General features: G+C 47.0%; 1 pseudogene; it reads left to right on the top strand.

The window, feature by feature from the left end:
* The first annotated feature begins 1,252 nt into the window (after window positions 1-1,252).
* LOC133770477 (cathepsin G-like) lies at window positions 1,253-4,089 on the top strand (annotated as a pseudogene).
* The last annotated feature ends 23,275 nt before the right edge of the window (window positions 4,090-27,364 follow it).

Genomic DNA, 27,364 nt, shown 5'->3' on the forward strand with positions numbered 1-27,364 from the left:
TCTCGTGTTATCCAGTTGAAGTCTGACAGCTCTCAGCAAAACCAAGTCACTGAGCCTTTCAGGCACACAGGAATCTCTGGGGCACAATTGTCTTCACCTTGGGTAGAACACCAGGAAGTAGCAGTCTTTAACTGTGTCGTAATTTTTCCTGAGGGTTTAGTGGAGTTCAAAAGGCTTGAAAAAGTAATTATCAGGGGTCAGTGCTGTGGCATAACAGGCTAAGCCACCTGCAATGCTGACATTCCTTATGTGCACTGGTTCGAGTCCCAGCCATTCCACTTCCAATCCAGCTCCCTGCTACTGCTCCTAGGAAAGCAGTGGTAAATGGCCCAAGTGCTTGGGCCCCTGCACCCATGTGGGAGACCTGGAAGACGCTCCTGGCTCCTGGCTTCAGACCATTGTGGTCATTTGGGGAGTGAACCAAGGGATAGAAGATCCATCTCTCTCTCTCTCCTCTCTTCCCCACCCCCCCCCTCTTTCCCTCTCTTTCTCTGTAGCTCTGCATTTTAATTGAGTAAAACAAACCTTTAAAAAAAAGAATAAATTATCAGTGTGTCAGAGCCTTTTCTTTCTCCAGCATCATCTTCACCTGCTTGGGAGAGGGCTACTCCGTCTGTCTTGACTCCTTCGAGAAAGAAGCAGAACAGCAGAGGTCTCATCAGGATGGCCTTGGGCTAAAGAGGTGAAGGCAGGCAGGCTTCAGCTGCCCTCTTCTGCCTCCTTCACCCTCCGCCTGGTGTCCTTGCCTGAAACCCTCACCACACCTCACCATCTTTCATTCGCCCTTGCCCAAATCTTACGAGTATATATGAATTAGCCATCAAGAGGACTTGCATTCACTTAGAGAAACCCTGAGATTCCCAAGGACTGAAGGTCTAATCCCAGAGGAAGGGGGCAGCCGCCAGCTCTCTGCCTTCATGGGGGTGTTACGGGATTTGGCAGGTTGAGGGCCCTGGGACACATTGCCCAGAGGTCCCTTCTGGTGGCTCTGGTTCTGTGCCTGCTGCTAGCACTGCCTCAGCGGCTGTGTGGGCAACCATGAGCTGGCTCGGATTACATCCTCTTCACCCCACCACTGGCAGTTGGTGGGCAAATGTCCCGGCAGCCTCGGGTGATGAGACCGGTCGCATGAGCAGGAGACAGCACTGTGAATTCTCAAGTCCCCCTCCCACCCCTTCCTTTCTCTCTCAGGGACTAAAGGTCTGGCGACAGGAGGCACAAACAGCAAGTGACCAGCAGCCTGTCAGGGAGGATGCAGCCACTCCTGCCCCTGTTGCCCTTTTTCCTGCTCCCTGGAGCTGGGGCTGGTGATTGACCCCTCCCATCAATTCTGGATCCAGGTACATTCCTGACTCTGTAGCATTCAGCAAGTTATTTGAATTCACATTTCCTTAGTTTTCTCATCTATAAGATGGGACTATTACTAATACTGACCTAGACCCACTATAGGATTTAAAATAGGTTGTGTCGGACCCTCACCAGCGAGGGTCCAACATAGTCACGACACGGTCACTGTTCATCGGTTCTCAAGGAACTTTTACTTGTGGGGGCAAAAGGAAAGTGGGGAAAGGAGAAAAGAAGAGGAGGGGCCGCGGCGGCGGCCGCCGGCAGTGGCGGCCACACCGGCCCACCCAGATCCCAATGTCCCTTTATGCTGATATCGTCCAATCAGATGAAAGGGCGCATATAGTCTCAGGTCGAAAGTTCATCTGTTTCACCTGGTTCTTCCTAGTTTATGCAGAGTCCATTCTGTTTCATCTGTTTCACCTGGCTGTTTTCGTAGGCCTTGTAGTCGACCGATTGCTGCAAACTATGCAGATGAGGTTCCCACAGGTGGCCAGCCTGCGGTTCCCCACAGGTTGTGTACCTAAAAGACTTAGAATTGCCCCTGGGCATATAGTAAATGCTATGTAAATGTGCTCTGCATAAATTAAGTTGGCAGTCCATGTTTTTGGGCTTAGGAGATAAGGATACAGCAACAGAAGTCCCACCAGCTCATGTCTAGAGTCTTACACTGACCAGGAGCTGGAGGGGTCTGGGAGGGTCCCTGAGGAGGAGGAAAGGACCAGGGAACTTCAGGGAGATCCCAGGCTCACAGCAAAGCGTCTTTACTCAATACCTGAGGCTGAAGCTGGAGCAAGCCTCGCTCTGTCCCTCGGGGGAGGGGAAGTGGAGCTGAGGCCTGGCTTGGAGATTGGGTCTCCCTTCACAACCAGCAGGGTGTGCTGCAGAGGCCTGGCACTGTCTCCCAGTGTCCGGCACCTGGCGGGGTCCAATCCTGCCCATCAGCTCCTCCCTGTCCTGTATCACCTCTCCTGCCTTCCCCAGCCTCCAGCCTTTCTGGAGCCATCAGTCGGGTGCCCGCACGAGCCAGAGGGTAAGTGCGGAATGCTTCCTTTCAGCGGAGCTCATCGGAGGCGGAGGCCGAGAGACCAGGCCCCACTCCCACCCCTACACGGCATACCTCCATATCTAGACTCCAGAAGGCCTGAGATTCTGTGGGGGCTTCCTGGTGCGAGAAGACTTTGTTTTGACGGCAGGACACTGCTGGGAAGGTGAAGAACTCAGGAGCTTCCTGGGCAGCCAGGAACATGGGCCCAGGAGGGCTCATCAGAGGATCCATGAAAGGGTGAAAAGGAGACCAGGGACAATTGCAGGGGTCGGAGGAGGGTCTGAAACAGGCCCGTGTAAATGAAGAGGACAGAGCACATGGCTAAAATAACCAAGAGGAGGCCGGCACATACTGGGGCTTAAAAATTGGAACTGCAGCTACTTTTCTGGAAGAGCAGCCCTTCAGGTCACTGTCGTCCTGCTGTCCCTCACTCAGGGGTACAGAGAACGAGAGGGCAGAGCTCGACCCCAGGGCCCTCCTGTTCTCTCCATTCTCGGCAGTGGTAGTCTTGCCCCGCTCTGGGCTGTAGAGAGCCCCGCTGCAGAGCTGCTGGGCTCAGTCCTGCAGCTCCTACTGACCTCTAGGTGAGCCTTTGCTTTTCAGCTCAATAAACGTCATACTGGGGCCCCACAGAGTCCAGAGGCTGGAAAGGACCCAGCAACGCATTGCCGTGCTCAGAGCCGTCTGCCACCCTGAATATAACCAGCAGAACACCCAGAATGACATCATGTTACTGCAGGTACCGCCTGCCTCACCCAGCTGGCTCCCTCTCAGCGTGGTAGCTTCATTGGGTCCTGCATCCACGGAAGAGCAAGCAAGGGCAAGGCTCCAGGGAGGCAGTGGAGGGCAGGGCATGGGGTGAGGGCCACACCACCAGGCCCTGAGCCTTCCCAGGGGACCTCAGCTGAGCAGGAATCTCTACCTGCTTTCTATCAGCTGAGGAAGAAAATCAGATGGAATTGAGCGGTGAGGCCCGTGGCTCTGCCTCAGACCCTGCAGAGGCTGAGGCCCGGGGCCTTGTGCACAGTGGCTGGCTGGGGCCTGATCAGTCAGAACAGGAGAACACACCAACTCCACGAGGTGCAGCTCAAAGTGCAGAGGGATAGGGAGTGCAGCCGTCGCTTCAGCTTCTAGCATGGCCAAACGCAAATCTGTGTGGGCGATCCGAGGGAAAAGAAGTCTGCCTTCAGTGTGAGGCCATGGCATCTGCCAACAGTACCATGACACAGGGGTCTGGGCAGACCTGAGAGCCATACTCCTCCCCACAGCTTTATCCTGGGGCCCAGACCAGGGTGGGGTAGAATTTTATGTCCCATCAATCCAACCTCTGGAGGAACAGGAGGAAGATCCACAACATACAGACTAGCAGAATTATCCTGGTCCAAGGTAACTTGACAAGGACTGAGCTGTTGTCAGTGACCACAGCTAGGGATCAAATTCAGTGTCTCAAAGATCCAGACGCTTGACTTCTGCACCCCCAGCAGCCTCCCATCACACACACCCAGCAACTGAAGGAGCGCACACATCCCTGCCCTCTCTTAGGACAGCAGGAGCAAGAGAGGCCTGGCTTAGGGTCCCTTCCCCTTCTCTGCCCATAGGGGGACTCCGGAGGCCCTCTGGTTTGTAACAGTGTGGCCCAGGGCATTGTGTCCTATGGAAATAAGATGGGGAATCCTCCAGCTTCCTTCCCTGGATAACGAGAACAATGCGATGCTCCAACAACAGGATCAGACCGAGACCCCTGCCCGACTGACTTTCCTTCCCTGGAGTTCCAAGGATTGCCAGGGCCTTAATACACGTCCCAGCCAGAGTGTGAATCGCCAATTTCTCATTTGTTCATTAAATACCACTCAGTACTGTCGTAGCACTGTCTCAGTACTGTCATTTGGACTGCTGTCACACATTACCACAAACGGGATGGCTTATCAAAACAGCAACTTATTCCTCTCCATCTGAGAGCACGGGAAGGCCAAGATCAAGGTGTGGGCACATGCGGTGCCTCTGAGGGCCACTGCCTGGTTCACAGATAACAATGTTCTCAATGTAGGAGAAGCAAGGGGACTCTTTAGGGTCTCTTTTATTATTTTAATTAATTAATCTATTTATGTGAGACTGACAGAGCTCTGGTTTTCTGGTACATTCCCCAAAGGCCCACAATAGGAGTAGGCTGGGCCAAAGCCAGGAACCAGAAACACAACAGGGTCTCCCTCGAGAGTGGCAGGAACCCAATTACTTGAGCCATCACCATTGCCCCCAGAGTCTGCATTAGCAGGAAGCTGGAGTCAGGAGCCACAGCTAACAAGCAAACCCAGGTATTCCAGTGTGGCACTGGTAAGCTAAGCACTTGTTCCCAGGACCTCTTTTACTGGGGCATGAATTCCATTCACAAAGTCTCCGACCTTATGACCCACTCATCTCCCAAAAGCCCTACTTCCAAATCTATCACTTTGGGGACTGGATTTCAACATATGAATTTCAGAGGAACACAAACATTCAGTCCATAGGAAGAACACAACTAGCATAAGCCAGAACAGAGAGGAGCTCCTCCCAAAAAATGGGGTCTCTTCCCCAGAACTCTCTTGGACCCTAGGATCAAGATAGGTTGTTTCCCTCCTTAAGCCATCCATTCCCCAACTTCCCCAATCTCACTTCCTAGCCGCCTTGGGGAAAGACGGAAGGATGCCTCTCTTCCCATAGCAAAGCTCTCTCCATCCCATGAGAGAATCTCCCCCTATTCCTTACCAAAGTAGGCTCTGATGAAAACTGTGTCACTGGTGTGCATAAAGACAGGTGGACTGAAGGTACCAAAATGAATCTCCATAAAAAGCCCAGTTTAATATATGGAAAAGGTGGCATCTCAAATCATTGGGAAATAATGAGCTTTTAATAAATGGCATTAGAACAACTAGATAGCTATTTGGGTGAAAACGGTACAATTGAATTCATTCCTCAGCCATACTTCCAAACAAACCTCAAATAGATCAGAGATCAAAATGCTAAAAATAATAACAATACTCCAAAAGTAATAGAAGAAAGAACATTTGCTTGCTTGAAAATGGCTAACAAAGACTCAAGTTCATAAAGCACAATTCATGACAGCCAAAAGATGGAAGCAACCCAAGTGCCTATCAGTGGTCAGAGTTCTGGTCCTAAATCCCTACCCAGTACCAACCCCACTGCATTGTAAATCAACATTCTCATTTTCAGTGTGATGAAAATCTGCTTTCCATTTCTGATACCCTGAAGTTATACAAAATGCTACACCAACTGTTGACTAAAATAACAATATATTTGCCTAGGCCGGCGCCGCGGCTCAATAGGCTAATCCTCCACCTTGCAGCACCAGCACACCAGGTTCTAGTCCCTGTCGGGGCGCCAGATTCTGTCCCGGTTGCCCCTCTTCCAGTCCAGCTCTCTGCTGTGGCCCGGGAGTGCAGTGGAGGATGGCCCAAGTGCTTGGGCCCTGCACCCCATGGGAGACCAGGAGAAGCACCTGGCTCCTGCCTTTGGATCAGCGCAGTGCGCCGGCCGCAGCGCGCTGGCTGCAGTGGCCATTGGAGGCTGAACCAACGGCAAAGGAAGACCTTTCTCTCTGTCTCTCTCTTTCACTGTCCACTCTGCCTGTCAAAAAAAAAAATATATATATATATATATATATATATTTGCCTTAATGACTGGCCTATGATTGTCCACATAAATATTATATCAAGTAAAAGATGACCGAAATCACATAACTTAAAATCATGTTTTAAATGCAACAAATGTAACTGCACAAAATCAGCTGGGAGGTTTTCCTAGGTGCATCAAAATGTTAATTACTCATTTCAGTGTGACATTTACCATCTGAACTTTTGCAGTTTCATAATCTTAGAAAAGTCACTGAAGATGTTTTATCAAATCCCACTGGCTATGTACAGAAATGCTTTGGTAAATCTGGCCATTATTTTTAGATGCATTTCTTATCAGTATAAGCTACTAATCAACAAAATTTAATCAACAACACATCTTTGGCCATCCTCAGCCATTCTCTCTGTGTTTGCAAACTTTCTACTATTAGGAATTATTTAGCACTTCCATGCTCAAAGGATAACAGTCTCATTATTAAACATTTGCACTGCTAAGTAGAAAGAACAGCTGATGGTGGGGAGGAAGGAGGAGAGAGCTGTGAAAGGGTCCCTAATTCAGTCTTTCCTCTGTGACACTGACATGGAGTCCCAGACTCAATCCCCAGGAAACCCCGAGGGGACACACCTCAGTTACACTGCTTTCTTTCCCAGTCAGCACTCCCAAGGCAGCTCTGTGCCTCAGACTGCTCTACTGAAAAGGTTTCTACAGAACAGCCGGCGCCATGGCTCAACAGGCTAATCCTCCGCCTAGCGGCGCCAGCACACCGGGTTCTAGTCCCGGCCATTGGAAGGTGAACCAATGGCAAAAGGAAGACCTTTCTCTCTGTTTCTCTCTCTCTCACACTGTCCACTCTGCCTGTCAAAAATAAAAAATAAAAAAAGGCTTCTACAGACCCTGAAATACACCTGCTGCTCGCTGTCTACAGGCAGACTGACTCCATGGTGGTTCTCTCTGCTTTCCCACATGTTCAGGTGGTCTACTCCACCCCCGCCACCACACACACACACACTCAAACTTGCTCAGGGCATACACACTTTCCTCTCCATGTCTCACCAGGGTCCTGATCCTCCAACATGGACAAGTGTGGGTCGAAGGGAATCTCCCTCCAAGGGGAAAAGCGCCTGCAATGCCCTAGTGAGCAGCGTGGCCTCCTCCTCCGAGCCCAGCCCACAGGAGCAGACGCAGGAAGCTGGGCTGAGGAACTTCTGAAGCCCCAGAGACGACTCTCCCCAGCAGAAGCCCTTCCTTTAGGAACCCCTCACACTTCCTTGAGGTTACAGCAGCCACTGGCTCTCCTCTGTGAAAGCTCTGTGGTGCCAGCCATGGGCTTCCTTGGGGTGCCAGCCCTCCTTATATCTTTGCAAATAATATACTAGCCTGCACTCTGGGCTTAGGCCTGGAGGAGCAGAAGAAAACATCTTCCCCAAGGTCAGGCCCACTCACTCAGCAGCCTCAACATACTCCAGCTTACCCCTTCTGGCCACAGCTGGCAGCCTCACTCCTACTCACACCTCCCCTGCTGTTTACCTAGGGCTTAGCTGCCTCTCGTGTGAGAAGAGGCTGGAAGATTGTCCTCCTCCATCCATCAGCACATAAATGATTGTGAGGATAAAACAGCTGTGGATAGCACTGTGCCCCGGCAGACAATGGTGAGCATGACAAACGCCTAATGATCTGGTGTCGGGGTGACCTCAGTCTGCATTTACAGATCCCTGGGCTTTGTGCTCAGAGTTCTCTGTGACCCAGACTGGGGTGGAAATCAATGAGGGAAGAGTATGCATTGTTCACATAAATACCAGAGTTTCCATTTTTACACAATATATTCAGCTGGCATCATCTCATCATTGATCTTAAACAATATAGATGATTAGCATTTATGAACGTATCATCACATCCCAGGGTTTCAAGTACGAATGAGGAAGAAGAGAAGAAAGGGGTCAAGACCAAGACCTCACCCACCGCAATGAAAATAGAGCTGCCGAGAGTTTTGAGTATGTATCTGGCATGGACAAAATTCTCAGAAAAATTTTCAGTATTAAGGACAAAATACAGATGATTAAAGATGAAGGAAGATTTTTGATCTTTTATGTCCCAGGGTTTCAAATCACAATACTCTAGGGGAAGAGGACATGAAAGAGATCAAGACCTCACACTACCCTCTCTCTCTCTGTCTCTCCCTCTCACTGTCTGTAACTTTACCTCTCAAATAAATAAATAAATAATCCTTAAGAAAAAAATAAATAAGGGGCTGGTGCTGTGGTGCAGTAGGTTAATCCTCTGCCTGTAGCATCGGCATCCCATATGGGCAAGGGTTCTAGTCCTGGCTGCTCCTCTTCCCATCCAGCTCTCTGCTATAGCCTGGGAAAGCAGTAAAAGATGGCCCAAGTCCTTGGGCCCCTGCACCCATGTGGGAAACCCAGATGAAGCTCCTGGTTCCTGGCTTCGGATCGGCGCAGCTCCAGCCGTTGTAGTCATTTGGGGAGTGAACCAGCAGACGGAGATCTCTCTCTCTCTCTCTCTCTCTCTCTCTCCCCCTCTCCCCCTCTCCCCCTCTCCCCTTCTCCCTCTCCCTCTCCCTCTCCCTGTCTGTAACTCTATCTCTCAAATAAATAAATAAATAAATCTTTTAAAAAAAAAAAGACCTCACACTACCAAATGGAATCAGAGCTGGCCACAGATATAAGTATTTGGCATGAACTATTTTAAATATATTTAAATATTTGACATGAAATTATTTCCTGGAAAAATCCCTGTATTAAAAAAAAGGAGAAATACAAACACAGAGACATGCTCACTTGTCTTTTTTCCTTTAATATATAAGGCCCACAAAGGAAAAGGACCCTCAGAACCATTCAATTACTACTCCACAGTAGTGGGCTGCCTGGTCTCTACCACCAGGCCAGGACTCCTCCATTCAAAACACTTGGCTCCTCACACTCTCTTCTCTCCAAAATCCTGTATCCTGTGGCCATCCCTGCTGCTCTGATGATATCTACAAGATAGGGTACCCCAAGTGGGACCTTGTGTTCCATCCAATTTCCTGCCTCTAATCTGGAATTGGCCTCCCTGAGGTTTCCAGATATCTATGTGCATCGATCAAATAAGTGGTGTGTTCAAGAAGGCTTTTATCAGTGTAACTGACCAGGTCATTCAATCACTCAGTTCTGGAACCTCAAGAAGAAAGATGGGGAGGAGAAGACCAGGGGCAGTGACTTAATCATTACAATGAGACGCTGGGAGCAAATGGCATCTCGGGAGATTCTGGGCTGAGCCTGGGAGTGGAGCCTTAGGGGCAGCACAGGTTGACTTTAACAGCTCACAGAAATTTCCCTATCAAAAAAATATGGCAAAACTCTCAGCAGGGCAAGAAATAAGCCCAATGAAACATGAGTGGATTCACAGGTTAGTTGGTGCATCTCCCAGAGTGAGTAAGAACTCTATTTGTCCTCAGAATCTAACAGCACTGTGTCCAGAGAATCTTCACAAGCATAAGAGCACATGACTGCATTATGACCCAGTGTTGTAATGTACAGCAACTTACAAAACCACTTCAACATTGCACAACTTAAAGTGTTTCTTTTGGGGCTATTACAAGAAGCAAAATTAGAATAGATCACTATGCTATGAATAGCCCTGTCTAGACAGCAAATGGAAATACCCAAGCTGGTCCCTTATATTCTAGGCATGATCATATTTACCAATCATCTAAAGGGAAACAGGGGTGGCAGGACAATATGTGGCTGCGTAAGACACTCACTGATTCCCACTGAGAATTGATTTCAACAGCTATTGAAAGCCAGTTTGGAGATCACAGTGCCTGGTTTTAGTGTAACAGTAAGAAAAGATGCATTGAGGAAATCAGGAAGGAAAACATTGCCTCTATCATCTGCCCTGCAACTCAATTAGCACAGCCAGGAGAAAATGCCTTGCCTCCCTCTTGGGAGAAGGGGAGGGAATTGAGTCCAGATCTTAGACTTGAAATCCAGTGCCAGTCCCATGAAGATGAAAACCACTGCCTGACAGGGCACCAAGACTGCTGTCCCCAGACTCACAGCTGGTGGCTTTTTTGGACCCTCCTTATCCAAGTGCCTAAAGGATTACTTCTATCAACCCTTCCCCAACCTCCAGCAGAAAGCGGAGCAAGACTGCAGCTGCTGGGGAGTGGGGCAAGAAAGGGAACCTCGGACTTAGTCTTGGAGATCAGAGCTCAGTCACTACTGTGAGACCTTGCACCTGATAAAACCCAAAGGCCTCCACTCTCTTGCCAGCACTAGTAGATGGAGTCTCCAGACTTCCCCCAGCATCCAGTAGAGACCTGCACCCCAGCGGGACAGATCATCTTGGCAAGTGTCAATGCAGGCTCCATGTGGATTTGACACGTACCCCTGAGATTGTGCAGGGCCTGGTGACTGTGTCTCAGTTTAGTGCCTACCTTGACAGCCACAGGGCTGCTTTTCTCACATTTCCTCCATCCTTGAGTAGACAACAAAGAGCCACAGGACACTGGCAGTACTAGGCAGAAAAAGCGTAACATTGGGCAGACCCTATCCCCATATCAGTACCTACAGTGGAAACTCTGAACCGGCCCTGGAGCCAGTTGGAGTTCCATGGCTCTAATCTGTCAGACTTACACTCTAGCCAACATCACCTGTGTCTAGTTGCAGTGACCTCAGAATATGAGTCCATCTCAGCAGACAGAGCACAGTGGGATAGGTTTTGGTTCTACCACTGCGTATTACTAATCTGGGCAACATGTATGTTCCAGGAGTGACCTGCTACTGCAGTATAGCTGGCCATAGGACTGGGCATCTAAGCCTTTTCAATCTTGGTGGAAGGTCTGTAGGGACAGACTACTTTTGGATGTCTCCCCAGTTTATTCTGAGCACACCAGCTCTGGATTTGGGATAAACATGAGCCCGTGGCATAAGCAGTGATAGCACATGGGTACTGGACTTATGGCCTCAACTTAGGGTGACATCTAGTGTTGAAGCGATGGAAGAGTCCAGAGGCCCAGACAAAATAAGCCAACTGCTTAAAATTTCTGAAGGAACAGCCAAAACTGAAGCCAGATTACAAATATGGAGGACAATAACTAATCCTTTGATGCACAGATGATATCTACACCAAGTGTCAAGAACACTCAGGGAAGCCTGACCTCAACTAAAATAAGCTTCCAGACATCAAATATCTCATATATGAAACTTGATGCTCAGAAGAATCTTAAATGGCTGTTTTGTGGAAACTCAATGAACTACAAGAGAACACAGAGAAGTGGTTTGATAATCTAATAGAAAGGCTTGAAGAGTGAGATGGAAACAATTTTTTTAAAATCAAATGGAAATCTTTCAACTTAAAGCACAGTAAGCAAAATGAAAAATGCAATAGAAGGTGTCAATAGCAGAATAGATCAAACAGAAGAATAAATCAGTGAGCTTGAAGACAGGCTATTTGAAAGCACATAGCTCTCAGAGGGGGAAAAAAGAATTCACAGGAATAAAGAAAGCTTACTGGGACTCTGAGACAGCATGAAAGGAACATAAGCATCTGAGTAATTGGAATTCATGAGGAACATGGGAATGGCAGAGGGGTAGAAAGCATATTCAAAGGATAAGAACATAAAACTTCCCAAATCTAGAGAAAGAGACACTACCCAGGTTCAGGAAGATCAGAGACCATCACTCAGATTCAACTCAACTAAGTTTACCCAAGACATAGTATAATCAAGCTCCATAGGTTAAAGATAAAGGCAAGATTCTCAAAGCTACACGAGAAAAGTAATAAATAACACACAAAGGAGTCCCAATATGCATGCCTGCAGACTTCTTAAAAGAAACCTTACAGGCGGGGCCAGCGCCGTGGCTCACTTGGTTAATCCTCCACCTGCGGTGCCAGCATCCCTTATTGGCACCGGGCTCTAGTCTCGGTTGCTCCTCTTCCAGTCCAACTCTCTGCTGTGGCCCAGGAGGGCACTGAAGGATGGCCAAAGTGCTTGGGCCCTTGCACCCGCATGGGAGACCAGGAAGAAGCACCTGGCTTCTGGCTTTGGATCAGCGTAGCTCTGGCCGTAGCAGCCATTTGGGGGATAAACCAATGGAAAGAAGACCTTTCTCTCTCTCTCTCTCTCTCTCTCTCTCTCTCTCTCTCTTATTGTCTAACTCTATCTGTCAAATAAATAAAAAAGAAAAAAAAAGAATCCTTACAGGCCAAGAGGGAGCAGAATGAGACTTTTACAATGCTAAAGGAAAAAACTTCCATCCAAGATTACTATTTTCAGCAAAGCTGTTTCTGAGATATGAAAGAGAGACAAAGATATTTCCAAACAAAACCTGAGAGAATTTATCACTAGACCTATCTCACAAGAAATGCTAAAGGAAAGTCTTCAGACTGAAAGAAAGAGATGCTAATAAGTAGGAAGAAAATATCAGAAGATATAAAACTTACCGGGAAAGAGCAGTTTACACAGGGGCCGGCACTGTGGTGCAGTGGATTAAGCTCCTGCCTGTGACGCCAGCATCCCATACTGGGAGCAGTTCAAATCCTGGATGCCCCACTTATCCAGCTCCCTGCTAATGCTCCTAGCAAAGCAGCACAGGATGGCCCAATGGGCCCCTACCACCCATTTGGGAGACCTGGATGGAGTTCCAATCTTCTGGCTTCAGCCTGGCCTAGCCCAGCCCTGGCTATTGTGACCATAAGGGAGTGAACCAGTGAATGGAAGATCTCTGTTTGTCTCTACCTCTCTGTAATTCTGCCTTTCAAATAAATAAATTTTTTTTTAAAAAGAGTAGTTATACAAATTCTAAAGGTTCTAACATAGTAAACATCGTGTGTAATCCATTCACAACTTCAGTGTGAAGATTAAAAAATAAAACAACTAAAAATAACTACATTAATACACAAGAGACAGGCATTATAGCAAGATCTAAAATGGGTTATTAAAAATTCAAAATGTGGAGTTAAGAACCTGTAAATGATAATGACAGTAATACCAACCCGGCGTGAGCCAGACATCACTCAAAGGAAGACCAGAAGGCTGTGATCTTAACGAGAGATGCCATGACAACCTGGACTGGGAAGTCAATAACAACACCAGAGCAAACTGCACAGCACAGAGAGAAGGATTTTGAGTGTGCGCCTAAGGATGTCTCATAAGTCCAGGAGGAAACAGGCAGGGTCCTCCTGACTCTGAGCTCTCCTCTCCCCCAAAGACACCGATGCTCAGTTGAAGAGCAGCTGTTGAATCAACTGGGATGCACCACACGGACGCACAGCATCCTCATCAGTCCTGGGACAGTTCTCTGAGCTGAGTGAAGTTTCATTTCCTCATGTAGAGGCTGTGATGAAAACGTCCTGTGGGTGAACGAGATGGCGGATTTTGATGACAGGTGTGTTGACACCTTTAGTGGAGATGATCCAGTTAGATGTCACCAAAGATCATGCTCTCTACAGCGTGTCAAGGCAGCATCTATCTGGCATAAAAACTGTGTCCCCAATAGCACTTGGACGCAACGCAATGAAGAGTAGACTTTGAAATTCTGTGAGTGCTATAACAAAACTAGGAAAACATAAAACAGATCACTGTTGATGTGCAGTGCAAATGCAGAGCTGCTTTGCCCACATGTCTGTATATTCCACAAAAGATGCCAATGCAATTTTGGCAAGCCCCACAAGATCTGTGAACTTCTTATCATAGAAACATAAACATTCTACTAGTGTGCCCCGCACACTTTGTCCACAGCACCGCCAAAGCGTGGTGTGATCCTGAAGCTTTCACGTGGCAAGTGCCCACTTCTCAATTGCCTCCAAATGTGTAGGGTATGTAACGAGGCTTCTGACTTCAGAGGAATGAGATGAGTTTGCCAAATGCCTAGAATGTGGCTCTCACTCCTCCTGGCCATGGACACGTGCTAACATGTGGCCTGCCAGTGAGTCACAGCTTCAATGTGTGGGACTGAACATGTATCATTCTGTAACTTGGAAATACATCCAGGAAGCAAATAGAGAAAGGGAAACATTGAGAGGCTGACTGCTGCTCCTTCAAGCTCTCCGATGGCCTGCAGAAGTCAACACAGAACCTGAAGAGGATGAACTGACCACATGTCAGTGCTGAGAGTCCTGTGCAGGCTGGCAGGAACCCATGGTGAGGAAAACATCTCAGATTTTGGACCTAGGCCAACCTCTGAACCCAGAAATGTGTCCCGGGGGAGCAGCCCTGTGAAGCTAGCCTTTCTTATTTCTTCAGTAAACCCTAGTTTATTTGGAATGCAGTTCAAATTTCCCTGTGCTTTAGTCACTGTTTTCTGAAGAAGAGAGGTTTAACGTGGGCTAACATTCCTCGTGCTTTGGAGTGTTTGAAGATGCTGTCACTTCAGACAGGCAGAGCCTGTGGGCTGAGTCTGCAGATGCCCAGGACCTGACTGACAAGCAGCTGGTCTACCAGGGCAGTCTGCAGACACAAGGTGGATGGGCAGTGCTGGAGAGCTGTGATCTGCAAATCAAGAAACTGGCTATGATTAGCAAGTAAGAGTCAAAGCACTGCATGTTTTAACCCTTTAGTGGAGAGGATACCTTTTGGCACAACAGGTTTCAGCATCATGGAAATTTGCAAGAGCACTGCTAAAAGGTAAAGTGAATACAACTTCACCATGTTCAGTTCTGTCACTCTCTACGAGGAAAAGTATGTTTGTCCAGGCAGGGGCTTGAGCGCTGAACTTTTAGACAAGTACATGGAAAAGGCGAAAAGTTTTAGTGTGTCTTACGATGGAAAAAAGATTTATATTGATTTAATTAAATATACAGTATCTTCCTCGACTGTATTGTACTTATATTTGTATTGAAAACAGCTTATGTGTACAATAATGCAGTGTTTTGTATATTAAGAAAACACAATAAAAGACCTAAAAATTCAAATTGCTTCTTCTGGTGTAAAATATTAAAGTAAATGTGTTGTATCAGATATAGAAAGAAATACATTCTCATACATATTCTTCAATAAGTCCTAAAAATTAACACAAGAAATTGCCACTGTTAAGTAACCCTTGTGTTGATTTGCTTAAATAATCGTAATTTTACATAAAGAAATCTTCTTTTTGTGGGTGTGTATACATTTAGCTTTATTGTAACAAAGCAATTTGTACACTTTCAGCATTTAAACCTGAACATCATCTTTCTTTTCCAGTGAAACAAATTTTAAAATATCAGGAACAAAATTACAATAGAGACTGTCAGTAAGAATTTTAAATATTTTAAATAAGAATCTATTTAAAAGTGCTTGTGGGGCCGGTGCTGTGGCGTAGCAGGTAAAGCCTCCGCCTGCAGTGCTGGCATCCCATATGGGCCCTGGTTCAAGCCCCAGCTGCTCCACTTCCGATCCAGCTCTCTACTATGGCCTGGGAAAGCAGTAGAAGATGGCCTAAGACCTGCACCCGCGTGTGAGATCCAGCAGAAGTACTTGGCTCCTGGCTTCGGATTGGCACAACACCGACCATTGCAGCCAGTTGGGGGGTGAACCAGTGAATGGAAGACCTCTCTCTCTCCCTCTCTGCCTCTCCTTCTCTCTCTGTGTAACTCTTTCAAATAAATAAATAAATATTTTAAAAAATAAAAGTGCTTGTGAAAAGTGTTAACATGTATGTATGATTATTAATTACACATTCTTTTACATATATTTGTGTGTGTGTGTGTGTTTCTGCTTGTCAGCTGGATTTGGTCCTGGGTTAGGGCTCTAAAAATGTTAGTCTCCAGTACGAGAGGAAATACTAAGAATTTTGACTTTTCTACTGTGCAATCATTGCCAAAGTTCCTCTCCTATGATCAGGTAAGTACGGAAAGGTGCAGGTGCATGGTCCTGGGAGGGACGGGGGCACAGTGCAATGGGGCGTGGCTGGCAGCAGGAAGAGGTGGGGTAACCGCGGTGCCACATCCTCAGTGTCCTCCCCTCTCAGCACCGGCTCTGGAGAGCAGCCCTAGTGAGACATGCTGCCCTTTCTCTCAAGCCTATGAGGCCCCAGGCTCTCTACATTCTCGTCCCATTTCTTCAATGTCTTCCTCCTTATCTCAAAGTCAGTGCTCTCCTGTGGTCCTCTACAGAGGTGACAGACACCCACACTTTTTTTTAAACTTTTATTTAATAAATATAAATTTTGAAAGTACAACTTTTGGATTATAGCAGTTTTTCCCCCCATAACCACCCTCCCACCCACAAACCATCCCATTTCCTACTCCCTCTCCCATCCTATTCTTCATTAAGATTCATTTTTAATTATCTTCATATACAGAAAAACAACTTAATATATGCTAAGTAAAGATTTCAGCAGTTTGCACCCACACAGACACATAAAGTATAAAATACTTTTTGAATACTAGTTTTACCATTAATTCGCATAGTACAACATGTTAAGGACAGAGATCCTACATGGGGAGTAAGTGCACAGTGACTCCTGTTGTTCATTTAACAATTGACACTCTTATTTATGATGTCAGTAATCACCCAAGGCTCTTGTCATGAGCTGCCAAGGCTATGGAAGCCTCTTGAGTTCAAAAACTCCAACTTTATCTAGACGAGTCCATAATCAAAATGGAAGTTCTCTCCTCCCTTCAGTGAAAAGTACCTCCTTCTTTGATGGCCTGTTCTTTCCACTGGGTTCTCACTCTCAGAGATTTTTCATTTAGGTCAATTTTTTTGCCACAGTGTCTTGGCTTTTCATGCCTGAGAAACTCTCATGGGCTTTTTAGCCTGATCCGAATGCCTTAAGGGCTGATTCTGAGGCCAGAGTGCTGTTTAGGACATCTGCCATTCTATGAGTCTGCTGTGTATCCCGCTTCCCATGTTAGATCGTTTTCTCCTTTTTAACTCTATCAGTTATTATTAGCAGACATTTGTCTTCTTTATGTGATCCCTTTGACACTTAATCCTATCTTTATGACCATTTATGAACTGAAACTGATCACTTTAACTAATAAGATGGCATTGGTATATGCCAACTTAATGGGATTTGAGTCCCATGGCACATTTCTAGGTCTACCATTCGGGGTAAGTCCGAGTGAGCATGTGCCAAACTACACATCTCCTACCTCTCTTATTCCCACTCTTATTTTTAACAGGGATCAATTTTCAGTTAAATTTAAACACCTAAGAATAACTGTGTGTTAATTAAAGAGTTCAACCAAAGGTATTAAGTAGAACAAGGAAAGAATAAAATAGTAAGCTGTTCCTCAACAGTCAGGACAAGGGCTGATCAAGTCATTGTTTCTCATAGTGTCAGTTTCACTTCTACAGGTTTCCTTTTAGGTGCTCATTTAGTTTTCAGAGATCAGCAAACACCCATACTTCTGCACAAAGCCAGCCCCTAGTACTCCTGTCCTGTGTCCCACTCTCATTGGATGCAGTCTGCTCTCACTGGATCCTCCCATGGCTCCCTGGGGCTCTGGGCAACTAAGGACATAAGGATCTCTCTGGGCTGCAGGAAATCTGGCCATGTGTAGGGGGTCTATTCATGCAGCTGCCAGGGGCTGCCATCAGCGGAAGGTCTGTGCCCACCAGACACCTGCACTGTCACCTCTCTTCCCCCTGCTCCTGAGAAGAAGCCATATCAAGCAGGAGTGAATCTTGGTGCATCTGCACCAGAAAGTCTGCCCTAGAGAACAAGTCTCTGGATTTCTGAGCCCACTGTGTCTCTGGGTTGGGGCAATGCCCATAGCCAGGGAGCAAGGCATGGACAGTGGGAGTCAGACCAAAGAGAGCAGGTCCCAGCCCACAAGTCGAGGCCATGTTTGTGTCTCACTGCTGTGTCACATGTCTGCAAGAAGGAGCTGAAAGGATATAATTTATGGAAGAGGAGCAAACTCCATCCTGCTGCAGAGGCAACATCTCAAAAGAGAGGCCACCATGGACAGGTGTGTAGTGGCAGGAATGGGGCTTAATCAGATACCAGGTGACCAAGAGTGAGCAAGTGGAACAGGCTAGAAGAGGCAGAAGCTACCATGCAAGCAGGTGGCTCTGAGCCCACCAGGGCTGTGGGGTGATCTGGGCAGAGTGACAAAGATGGCATCAGCCCCGCTCAAGCAGGAACATGTTTACAGAACAGGGAACACAACCTGTCTGTGATATTCTCCAGGCTCCACTCTGGGTTAGGAGGTACAACATGGCATCCCCTGTATGAAAGACAAAATAAGATGGCAGATGGGACCGAGGTGGGACAGTAGCCTGGAGGAGAGGCCCTGCTGGAGCTGTGACCACAAGGAAGAGACTCAGGGTAGGTGAGCATCCTGGGCCCATACCAAGTCCCTGGTCTGAGGGCTCAGGTGCTTTCTCCCCATCTCCATGCCTTGGGGCTGAATTGGAATTTTGAAAACAGAAAAGAGCATCTTTCAAACTTCCCATGAAGACAGAAAGAGGGGTCTAACCTGTAACAATGCTGATTTGATCGGGCCAGTGCACAAGTATGAATTTGTGGCTTTGTGAGGAGTGTTTGCAGGTGAGTGACCAGAAGCAGAGGAAGGTTGAGAGGAGCTTGATGCTCCAACACTGCTAACAGAGCATATTCAAGAAAGAAAGAGTGCACTGGAAGACGATCTTTATTAAGAGTCAGACAGCTGGGGCCAGCACCACAGAACCACAGGTTAAGCTGCCTCCTGCAGACCCAGCATCTCGTATAGGCTATGTGTGCTGGTTCAAGTCCCAGCTGCTCCACTTCCAATCCAGCTCCCTGCTATTGTGCCGGGAAAAGGAGCAGAGGATGGCCTGAGTTCCTGGGCATTGCACCCATGTGGGAGACCTAGAAGAAGCTTTTGCCCAGCCCAGTCCTAGTTGTTGTGGCCACTTGGGGAGTGAACCAGCAGATTTCTCTTTCTCTCTGTCTCTCCTTCTCTCTTTGTAACTCTGACTTTCAAATAAATAATAAATCTTAAAAAAAAAAAAAGAGCCAGACAGTTGCCCTAAGGCATCGGTGCTGCCTCAGACATAGCATCTGTTGCCAAGCTATGTCAGAGAGAGTTATTTTTCCTGGAACTAGGACAGAAACCTGAAGATTCTGGTGAATATTACAGGATGCTCCAGAGGACACATTTTTCCACACTAACATTCCCTTGGAGTTGTCTGGCACACAAAGAGAAGGCTCAGCTAACACTCCCCTGGCTTCCCCACTTTGAGCTCATTTTCTTCCTGTTCCATCCCTGCGTTCAGAGTGGGGGAGACTAAAGTGCTCACCATTCATCTTGGCTCTGAGTGGGAGAAAAGTGGGTGTTATGCCCAGTTCAGTCGTCCCCAAAGACCACCAAGGAGCCAATACCACTGTAAAGTACACGAGAGTTTTATTGCAGGTCCGGGCCTGGTCTCTCAATCAACACCAACGCAGCGGGTCTGAATTGAGAGCCCCGACCCTTCAGTTAACAGGGTTTTTATAGGGTTTTCAGAGACATTCTATACATCATGGTACCATTTAGCAAATCATCTCATTCCACGGGAAATTCAAAGGACATCTCCTAGAATTGATTAGTGCATCCAGTGGCGGGAACGGACCTACTAAAGGTGGTTGGATGGCTTTGGGGTTGATGCCTTTTGAATTGATTGGCCGAAGCATAGGGTCCGAGCTGCTGGGGTGTACGTGCCGAACTGCAGGGTCTCAGGTAGCTATCAATCACCTTATCTGCCCTGAGAAGACACCAGGGACTCTAGGTATTTCTCTGTTATCTGTTAATCGGCTGCTGCTAGGAGAGTTTATTGCAAGGGGAGTTCATTTATTTACTTTTAGGAGCTTCTGGCTCAGAGTTCAGGGCCTGGTCAGGCCCAAGTTACAAGATGGAGGCCTAATTAAAAATAGTTACACCTTGACCCAGGCTCAGGTCTCACATGGGCAATTCTCTGGGGTTCACCTGCAGGTGAACCTGAAGACCCAGATGCAGGTCTCCCACAGGGGTGGCAGGGATTCAAGCACTTGGGCCATCTTTTCCTACTTTTCCCAGACTATTAGTAGGGAGCTGGATTAAAAGCAGAGTAGCCAGGACATGAACCAGTGCTCATCTATACCACAATGCCAGTCTCAATGGGAGCAATTTCCTGTATTGAATGTTAGGACATATTAAAGACTTAATATGCGAGAGAAAGTTAACTATTTTATAATGTGTCTATCATTTAATATACTTTATTTTCATAAGTTATTCCTTCATGAGGAACTTAAATTTTGTCAAGTTGTGTCTTCTTAATATACAGAAAACTGTGGATTATTACACAAATATAAGATATTTTCTTATGTAAGCACAGCATATAGTTAATTAAGATAGTGTCTACAGTTAATTAAATAACAACATCACAGTATTCTATCTCATGATACACTAGAAAAGTTTTGCTTTTCCATTTCCTTGTTCAATAATTCAATGCTAAAATACATGCCTAGACAAATTTTTTCCTCAAAGGTAGTGAGAAAACTGAACACAGTCAAGAGTCAGATTCACTTTGACTTGCAGCAATGCTCTTACCAAGCCCTGTTGCAGGCAATCCCACCATCACAGGATAGCCTCTCAACTAAAGGGTCAGAACATGCAATGATTAGGCTTTTACTTGCTAATCATAGTCAGTTTCTTGATTTGCAGATCACAGCTCTCCAGCACTGCCCATCCACCTTGTGTCTGCAGACTGCCCTGGTAGACCAGCTGCTTGTCAGTCAGGTCCTGGGCATCTGCAGACTCAGCCCACAGGCTCTGCCTGTCTAAAGTGACAGCATCTTCAAACATATGGAATTTTACTGTATGTGAAAACAGTGGCCGTAAAGCACAGGAAGAATTCAATAAACTACGGTTTACAGAACAAATAAGGGCTTGTTTCTCACGGCCGCCCTCTCCTGGTGACACATGTTTTAGACCAGAGGCAGACTTTGTCCGGGCATGGGCCTTTGCCAACCTGCCTACAGTACTAAGCTCAGATGCAGTCAGTTCATCCTCTTGCAGGTTTTATTGACTCTTCCAGACCATCAGAGAGTTTGAAGGAACAGCAATCACTCTCTCGGTATTTCCCTTTCTCTATTCTCTTCCTTGACGAAAGCATTTGGCAGGCTCATCTCATTCCTTTAAAGTCAGAAGCCTCATTAGGTTCCCTTCACATTTTAAGAGAAGTGGGCACCTGTGTGCCCACCTGCCAACCAGGGTAATTAGCCACTCCACTCTGGAAGTGGATTAAAGGCCTGGAACACGGTGGGGCTGCCGCTTTTTCCTTTTGCCCTGGACCTGCTTGCTGCCCCCATGCCTTCGGGGCATGTGGCCTTCCCAGCCTTCAGGCCACCCACTCCGTGTTTTCTGGTCTGCATGCTCTCCACGTGGGTGGCTCCTGATGCTCGGTATGGATCCAGACCTCCCTCTCTCTTTTAGATAGGTCCCTCACTCTCCTATGCATTTCTCTCACTAAATAAAAAGCTTAAAAACTTAAAAAAAAAAAAAAGAGAGAGACAAGTGGGCATTTTTCATGTGAAAGCTTCAAAATCACAAGTAAACACATCAATCCACGCTGTAGCAGTGCTGTGGACAAAGTGTACAGGGCACATACATGTATTATCATTATGTTCTGTGGTAAGAAGTTCATGGACTGGGTGGAGCTTGCCAAAATTGCATTTGCATCTTCTGTGGAATATACAGACATGTGACAAAGCAATATTGCATTTGGGATATTTGATCTATTTTTATCTTTTCCATATTTTATTAAAATCTCCATTGAATTTCAAACTCAAATTTTTATTGCATATTCCAAAGTGCTATTCAGGGCACATTTAAATGCCAAATCGATGCACAACTTGACATGCTGTAGAGAGCATGATTTTTTGTGGCATCTAATTGAATTATGTCCACTGAAAGTTGTCAACACATCTGTCTTCAAAATCTACCATCTTGTTCACCCACAGAACATTTTTATCACAGCGTCTACTTGAGGAAATGAAACTGCTCAGCTCAGAGAACTGTACGGGGGTGCTGTGTGTCTATGTGGTACATCCCAACTGATCCCTTTCTACATGTTGTATGGTTTGCTCTTGTTTCATTATTGACTTCCCAATCCAAGTTGTGCTTGCATCTCTCATTGACATAACACAGTCTTCTGGTTTTCTTTTGAGTGATGTCTGACTTTTGCTGGTATTGGCATTTTTGTCATTGTCATTATCATTGTCATGTTCTTAGCTCTTAATATGGTCACCAATTTCATAATGATAAAATCAAGCACTATCTCAACACAAAGCAGAAACGTTAATCCACAAACAAGTTCAAAACAGACTATAATGTATACAATTAAAAAGTATTTGTGGGGCCAGCGCAGTGGCACATTTGGTTAAAGCCCCCTGGCTTACAGTGCTGGCATCCCATATGGGCGTCGGTTCAAGTCCTGATTGTTCCACTTCTAATCCATCTCCCTCCTAATGCACCTGGGAAATCATCAGTGGATGGCTGGAGTCCTTGGGCCCCTGCACCCATGTGGGAGACCTGGAAGAAGCTCCTGGCTCCTGGCTTCAGATCGGCACAGCTCCAGCCGTAGCAGCCATCTGGGGAGTGAACCAACGGATGGAAGACCTTTCTCTCTGTGTCACTACCTCTCTCTGTAACTCTGTCTTTCAAATAAATAAAAATAAACCTTTTTTTAAAAAGTATCTATGCGGGGTAGCCATTTGGCCTTGTGACTAAGTTACCAGTTGGAACCCTACATCGCTCGCTGGAGTACCTGGGTTTGATATTCAGCTCCAGTTTTTGATTCCAGCTTCTTATTAATGCAGAGCCTGGGAGGCAGCAGATGAAGGCTCAAGCAGTTGAGTGCCATTATGTGAGAGACTTGGATTGAATCTCCAGCTCCCAGCTTCACCCTTGGTGCACCCAGAGCTATTGTGGACATTTGGAAACTGAGTTACTTAATGGGAGAATCCTCTCCCCCCACTTCCTAAATAAATAAATAAATAAATAAATAAATAAATAAATAAAATTTAAAAGTATCTGTGTTGCCCAGTCTCAGCACATACACAAATCACATCCACCATGATTTGTTTTCAGGGCAAAAATAGCCACAGTGAATATGGAAGGTGATTATCTATGCATAAATACTGACATCAAGCACTTGTGCTTCCAACTGGGCAGCTACAGACTTTTTTATACTTTCCTTCAATCTTTCACACCAACCAATAAAGCTAGGAATTTATGCTTCCTTGGAGAGTTCCTAGAAGCAGAGCATTCAATGCGAACACCATGACAGTCCTGGGCAAACCTTTCCAACTAGAGGCATCTTTGCATCCAGTGCCCTTCTCATTTCATTTAGGGGCTGAAAGCAGTTGTGGATTTGTTAGAATAAAACACACAAGAAAAAACTTGCAATTCCACAGCTAAGGCAGACAATTTTGGTTGCAGAATGCACTCTGCCAGAGTACAGAAGCAGAGAAAGTAAATCGAGGTCATGAGAGACAGTGCAGGTAAGGATCTGGGAGAGGAGGAGACTAAGAGGAAGTGAGTATTCAGGGTGCAGGGCCAGGGGATGGGGAACCTCAGGAGATCATAGGTAGTTCAGGGTTGACTGCGACAGCTCAGGGAAACTTCTCGATCACAAAAAAGATGATAAAACTCTCAACTGTACATAAAATCAACCAAACCAGCCATGAGTGGCTACAAGATTTAGGTGGCATTGTACCAAGAGTGATAAAGAAATACATTCATTCTTGGGGCTGGTGTTGTGGTGTAAAAGGTAAAGCCGCTGCCTGCAGCATTAACATCCCATATGGAGACCTGTTCAAGTCCTGACTGCTCTACTTCCAATCCAGCTCCCTGCTAACGGCCTGGGAAAAGCAGCAGAAAATGGTCAAAGTGCTTGGGCCCCTGCCACCCACATGGAAAACCCAGATGAAGTTCTTGGCTCCACTCTTTCAACTTTCCCACTCCTCTCTAATTTTTTTCCAACAGTGATGACCCAGAGCAGAAGGGAGCAGATGAGAAAGAGTCTGTGTGGAGGGAAGACTGGAAGATGCCAAGCTGGGGCCTGCCTCCCCCTGTTCCATGTGACAACTTCAGGCACACTTCATGGGAGGCCAGGGCTCTGTCAAACGAATGCAGATGAATGAGCGATATCATTACCCTGTTTCCATGACCTCAAGGGTAGCTCCATAAATCAATGACTAATCTCCCTCTATCCCTAGATAGTGCCAATCCTCAACAAAGGCTTGTCTGTGCTTTGAGCTTGCTTAATAAACAACACATACAGTGACAAATTCCCTTACCAGGTATAATGAAAAAGGAGCAAATTTTCTTTTCTCTGGCATGAAATTTACTTGATAGGTACTGAAAATGAACAGGCTGTAACCACTTCTCCATACTCCCTGCTTTTCCACTTGCTTAGCAGCCCATTGAATACACACACACACACATATACACCATGCCCATGACACACATACTTTCCCATCACGGTCTCACCAGGGCCCTGGCTCTCTGATGGGGGTGAATCTCGGCTCCAAGGGAATCTCCCTCTCAGGGGAAATGTACTTGAAAGGCTCAGGAGATGAGCATGAACCCTGCCTGATGGCCAGGCCCACAGGAGCAAGTGCCATGAGCCATTCTGAGGAACAAAGGAGGACCCAGAGGCCATTGCTCTCACTAGGACCCCTCCAGGGAGCCCCTCATATCACCCTGACCAGGTCCCCACGGACCTCTGTTGCCATCCATTGCAACCCTTTGTACCAGTCAGGTCCTCCCATGGTGCCAGCCTATTATGCTGTGGCCAAGAGGATGGTGGCCTGAACCCTGGGCTTGGTCCCGGAGGAGCAGGGGGCAACATCTGTCCTCAGGTGGGGGCCCAGCCACTGCCCTCTCAGTCACCAGCCTCAGCACACTTCAGCCCACCCCTTCTGGTCACAGCCAGCAGCCTCACTTCTGGCCACACCTTCACCTGCTGACCACCTGGTCCTTAGCTGCCTCTCGTGTGACTGGAGGCTGGAAGCTTCTGTCCCTCCATCCAGCAACACATGAATGATTGTGAGGATCCATCAGCTGTGGACATTGCAGGGCCCGGACATACATGACAAACGCCTAATGAGCCGGTGTCGGGGTGACCTCGGTCAGCAGTGCACAGATCCCTGGGCTTTGTGCTCAGAGCCCTCCATGACCCAGACTGGGGTGGAAATCAATAGGAAGAGAAGAGTATTCATTTCTAACATAAACACCACAGCTTCCTTTTTTACACAGTACCCTCTGCTGGCATCAACTTTCATTGTTCTTACAATACAGTAAACTGGAGCTCACAAAAGATTGTTGATCAGCGTTTCCGAAGGTTTCACATCCTGAGCACCCTCGAAGGAGAGAGCAAGGAAGGGATGGAGGAAATCACTGTCAGCCTGCTTTCAGTATTTAGAAGGAGCACCACATTTTTCTTGGAAATAAATGTTTTCCGGCTTAAGAAAGCAAAGCTGGGGGTCAAAACTGATCCAACTCCTCTGAGATATGAGACCCAACGCAGCACAGGACCTTCGCAGCCGTTCCGTGACTACTCCCCAGGAACATGGCTGCATGATCTCCACTGCCAGGTCAGGCTCCCCTATTCAAGACCTTTTACTGCTCATTTCTTCTTCTCTCCACGACCCTCCAGCTTCCTGCTAATGCACCTGACAAGCAGCAGATGATGACCCAAGTGTTTGGATTCCTGCCACTCATGTGGGACACCGAGATGGAGTTCTTGGCTCCTGGATTCAGCCTGGCTTAGCACGAGCTGTTGTGAGCCTTTGGTGAGTGTACCAGCAAATGGAAGACCTCTATCTCTGTATTTCTTTCTCTCTCTCTCTCTCTCTCTCTCTCTCTCTCTCTCTGTCACTCTGCCTTTCAAGAAATTCTTTTAAAAAATAATAATAAGATCTGAGTTGCTGATGTTATCTCAGGAAGTGGGCAGGGGCCAGTCACGAATGCAAGACCATGTGAGGTGATAGAATCTGTGAAGACCCAGAATGCAGCCACAGTTGGGGGTACCACTCCTGGGGAATGCCAAAGTCCCCCGAGCCCCATTACCTCTTTTGAGAGTCCAGGATTTCCTCCTGGTGCACACAGTCAGAATGACTCATGGACTGCTTCACAGTGTGGCTCTGGCAACACCCTCACCACACAGACATATCTGTGGGAGGGAGGAGGGACATGGTGAGAGCCCGCAGGCTGATAATCAATAGGACAGGAGGAAACTGGCAGTCACTGGGCCTGCGCCTCCTCACTCCTCCTGTTGAGTTCAAAAGCCCAGAGTAAGGAAGCACAGGTCACTTCTGCACCGAGCAGAAGTTCCCAGTCCTCCTAGCCTTTCCTTGGCCCTCTATGGCTTACACAGCTGAGTAGCCATCCCCATCCGCCGAGACTTGCCTTATGAAGACCGACACTTTCGCAGTGTCCCTGTCAGCCTCTGGAAGATCCATCTTGCCTTGGGCCTACGAAGGCATTTGCTAGAGCCAAGCTTTATTGTGAAGACAAAATTCTAAGAGGTCAGAAATTAAAACTTCTTTCAAAGTTATATAACCTTTATATAACCCAGTCACCTATCCCAGGAAAGTGATCATTTTAATTAGGATGGCACATGGGTCAGGTGGAGACTACAAGTCCCTATTCTCCCTTTGCAAGAGGCTAGCTCTGTCCCTGGAGCTGTCGTCTGAGTGAAGACCGGAAGAGCTATCTCCTTCTCATATTCCTAGATAGCACCCTCACCTGAGCAGATGCCCAGAACCTGAGCCAGCAGAGCATGGCCTCATCACTGCTCCATGACCAAGATGGAGATGGGCTCCCACCAGGCCCTCTCCAGCCCACGTTCCCCAGCTCACTCTGATCTCTGGTCTTCTGTTCTCATCCAGGCTTTAGGATAGTCGATCTGTGCATGGATCAGATTCTATTAGGAACTTTCATGTCCAGAAAGTGGACACAAGACATTTGAGAATTGTTCGTTTCTGTATCCAACAAGCATTTGTGGGGTATTTACTACATGCCTGACTTGGGAAGAGGGAGAAAGAAGCCAGAGTTTTCTGCTCCAAGCACCCATCATGTTCAGATCTTAGAACGCAAACTCAGGGCCAGCACTGTGATATAGATAGGAGGTAAAGCCATTGTCTGTGATGCTGGCATACCATATGGGCACCAGTTCATGTCCTGGCTACTCCAATTCCAATCCAGCTCCTTGCTAATGGACTGAGGAAAGCAGTGGAAGATGGCCCAAGTACATGGACCCCAACCGCCCACAGGGAGACCCGGAAGAAGCTCCTGGCTCCAGCCTGGCTCTGCCCTGACTATTGTGGTCATCTAGGGAGTGAATCAGTAGATGAAAGATGGCTCTCTATTTCCCGCCTCTCTCTTTTTGTAGCTCTGACTTGGAAGGAAAGA

Source organism: Lepus europaeus, chromosome 11 (assembly GCF_033115175.1).
Source record: "Lepus europaeus isolate LE1 chromosome 11, mLepTim1.pri, whole genome shotgun sequence".
NCBI lineage: Eukaryota > Metazoa > Chordata > Mammalia > Lagomorpha > Leporidae > Lepus > Lepus europaeus.